The sequence below is a fragment of the Cornus florida genome, unplaced genomic scaffold (genome assembly GCF_030987335.1).
Source record: "Cornus florida cultivar Cherokee Brave unplaced genomic scaffold, ASM3098733v1 CherokeeBrave_3.0.0_Hap2_Chr05, whole genome shotgun sequence".
NCBI lineage: Eukaryota > Viridiplantae > Streptophyta > Magnoliopsida > Cornales > Cornaceae > Cornus > Cornus florida.
In genome coordinates this window covers 49,285,139-49,288,974 of record NW_026775575.1, presented here as the reverse complement: position 1 = coordinate 49,288,974, position 3,836 = coordinate 49,285,139, and the positions used below count along the sequence as shown (strand labels likewise).

At 37.4% G+C, this 3,836-nt stretch overlaps 1 non-coding gene across 1 annotated transcript; it reads left to right on the top strand.

The window, feature by feature from the left end:
- The first annotated feature begins 1,509 nt into the window (after nt 1-1,509).
- On the top strand, nt 1,510-1,616 carry LOC132310668 (small nucleolar RNA R71). Its single transcript, XR_009482670.1, has one exon. It is a non-coding gene; the product is annotated as a small nucleolar RNA R71 (small nucleolar RNA).
- The last annotated feature ends 2,220 nt before the right edge of the window (nt 1,617-3,836 follow it).

The window sequence follows — 3,836 nt, the reverse complement described above, 5'->3', positions numbered from 1 at the left end:
TCTAAATGAGCCCGATTAATGATATGATCTCCAATGATGCATGAAGTGGTAGGTGAACTAGGGTCCTTAAACTTTGGAAGAGTGTTATGCTGCAAAATTAAGCTTACTTACTCGGTTAAGACCACTTTCCTAGGTGCTTGGCTTTTTTTCTTCCTTTTTTGGGTGCATAAGTCTTTCAAAAACTTGGCATAAGCTGGAATTTGCTTTATTGCATCCAAAAGTGGAAGATTAACCTTCACTTGCCTAAACACATCCATAATTTCATTTGTTTTTGCCTTTTGCTTGTCAATTGAAATGGATCCTTTTAAGGCATCCGGAAATGGAGCTCTTGGCTCAAAAACTCTTTCAAAAATTTTCTTTGAAGTCTCTTCAACACAAGATGTTTTGAAATCATTTTACAAATTTTTCTTTTCAAATCACTTTTCAACACATTCTCATTTGAAAGATCATGCATATGCAATGAAGGAGGAATATGATAAGAAACAGGATGGGTGTTAACTTTGGGTTGCACCGGTTCACTCTCTTCATTGGACATGCCTACTTGGTTGTCCACAATCTTCCCACTTCTCAAGGTAGTCACCGCATTGACATGCTCTATTGTGTGACCTTCCGATGAGGAATGAGTCTCCACAACACATTGTTGCTTGGGTAGGGCATTCGAAGGCATTTTCCCTTTCTCTCTAGTATTTAAAGTGCTAGCTATTTGCCCTACTTAGGTTTCTAGATTAGTAATGGATTGAGAATGAGAATGAAGCATTTGAGTGTTCGCCTCTAGAGTGCCTAGAGCGGTCAAAACTTTCTCTTCAAAAGTGGGACTCTTACAATTTCCTTGAGAATATGATGGTTGATTAGAAAAATGAGAATTAGAAAATTAATTTCCTTGTGATTGAAACGATGATCTAAAACCTTGGGAACCTTGGCTTTGCATCGGAGGTGGAACATACTTCCCTTATAAACCACCTTGGGGAGGGTTTGAGCCTTCCCCTTGGTTTCTCCAAGAGAAATTCGGGATATTTCTTCCAACTAAGATTATAGTGATTGCCATAAGGATTGTTCCCTTGATTAACAAAAGTTGCATTGACTTGTTCATGATGCTCACTTTGCGCATGTCTATTGGGACAATTGGAAGTAGAATGTTAAACACTTGAACAAGTCATACATGTCTCATTGGATGCATGATGGGAATGGTTAGGGACGGAAGATACTTGATTTGCCGAGTTTTGGTTGATCAAGAATTAATCAAACCTTTAAGATAAGGATTTCATCTCGGTGGCTATTTCATTGGAATGGTCAACTTGATGTAAGCCAACACTCTTCTTTCCACTTGAATTCCTACCATTCTTAGAAGATAAAGTTCGATGCAAAGGATTTTCACTCATGCTCTCATAAAGACGCCACACGTCATCCTCATGCCTATTAATATAAAAGCCACCCACGGAAGCATCAACCATGCCCTTATAATTGTCGGATAAGCTCTCAAAGAAATATTGAACTAACTGTTATTTGGGCATGTCATGATGTGGACACTTCTTAAGCAATTCATTGAATCTTTCCCATGCCTCATGGAACGTTTCCCCATCCCCATGTGAAAACTCTCGAATTAAGGTTCTCATGGCATTGGTCTTAGAAACCGGATAATACTTCTTTAAGAACTCTTGTTGCATTTCTACCCAAGAAGTTATTGAAAAAGGCCTAAGATTGTTAAACCAATATTTTGTCTTGTCTTTAAGGGTGAATGGAAAAAGTTTAAGCCTTAAGACCTCTTCCGGCATGTCCGTGTGTCTCACAGTGGAACATACTTCAAGAAACTCATCCAAATGCCTGTAAGGTTCTTCTCTTTGAAGTCCATGATAGTTAGGAAGCATTTGAATGGTTTGTAGTTTAATCTCATAGTGGTGTGCTCTAAATGGTGGCAATTGAATGCATGTAGGTGTATTATATTCATTAGGCACATAGTGATCTCTTAAAGCAAGGGGAGAATTAGCCATTGGAGGTGCAACATGGACACCTTGATTGCCTTGAACTATGGGAGGTTGTGGAGCATAGATTGGCCTGGACATTCCTAATTGAACTTGGCTTTGTTGTTGTGGTGGGTGAATGAATGGCCTCAGCATGCCTAATGGTACTTACATGTTATCATGATGCACATTGGGGTGGAGGATACCTTGTTGGTCTATGTGACAAAGGTCCTCCACATGGTCCTTATTATGTCCTTCCATTGATAGAATGGATTGACTAGAACTTCCTCTTCCCCTAGGGTTTCGAACAACGGATTCAAGATGAAAATTTAGAGGGACAAGAGTAGGTTTCAGTGATCTACAACCATGCATGCACAACAAAACACAACAAGCAACAAGTAATGAACAATCACTTCACCTTCGCAACAAATTAACAATCAACAAACTTTATCCTCATACAATGTTCCTATACTCCTATGCTATCAACAATATGCAAATAATAATAAAATTGTATCCACGTGGGCTCACGATTTATCTAAGAATTGAAATACAAGCCTCCACGCAGGCCGACGATTTAACTAGAGATTGAGTTAAGAAAGAGCTCACAAAGGGTCCTTTAGCACTTCAATTCAATTTTCAATTTTAGCCTTGCAAAATTTTTTAGATTTTAGCTTTTTCCTTGCTTTTGCTTAGCTCCTTGCTTGAAATGCTCCTTTGCTCACCTTCTAGCTCAATGCACCTAGTCAAATAAGAACCAACACAATAAGTAACCAAAATGAAAATGAAAACAAAGTAGAAACACGATCAAAAGAGTATTAATTCCTAATTGATTCCAGAAATACGACGTTGCCTTCGATCAATCCCCGGTAACGGCGCCAAAAACTTGGTGGCTTGTCGTGACCTAACCCAAAGTTTGTGCAAAAGAGAGTGGTGTTGGACTATGGTCAAGTTTTACATTTATAAATTGCCACTACTACCTTTCACTAAAAATATAGTTAGGGCGAGTAGGGATCGTCCCAAGGGATTGGTGGGTTGTATTAGGTTATGGAATCGAGATTAAGGTTAGTAGGTCGAGTGATCAAAAGATTGGTTGGTGGTTAAATTACACTAAGATGCAATTTAAACTAAAGTAAACAATTAAATTTAATGGAAAGAAAATGAGAGAGAGATCTTGGGGTTTAAAGATCACCACTAAGCATAGCTTTTCTACACCCTTAATGAATGATTAATGAGGGGGAAAACATGTATTGTAACATTAGTGTGTGTGTGTGTGGTTGTTTCAACAAGCATGGATGACAAATTAAGCATATATTGTCTAAGCAACATGGTGGATAGCACAATATATCAAATTAAGCCATTAATCCTTTCTTTAAGCTCACAATCCAAACATATCACAAGGTTAGAAACATATGCTACTTGCTTTCATAAGTATGGAACATTAAACAACAAGCATGGATTATCCGCCCATTTAACATCTAAACTACAACTACACTACAATTTAGCTAATAACATGAAATTAAACTAATTAAACTAAAGGAGAGGCACAATCCATCAAGAAATGAGTATGAACCATCAAATAAACCACAGGAGCATTCCATTAAGCACTATGTCTAGACAATCTCTAGATCTATAGCATTAATACACATAGACATGCATCAATAACACAAGATATAGAGATAAACACATGAACATCTATTCTAGCATACATAGACATATAGATAGTATGAAATGATCAATTGGAAGCATTAAATCACACAAATCATTGAATAAACAAGATCTATGTATATAAATATGTCAAAACATCTATCACAATACAAATCCCCTCAAAAATACATAAATCAAGATGTAGAAAGCATGCTTAGGGCTAACTCTAGCCCC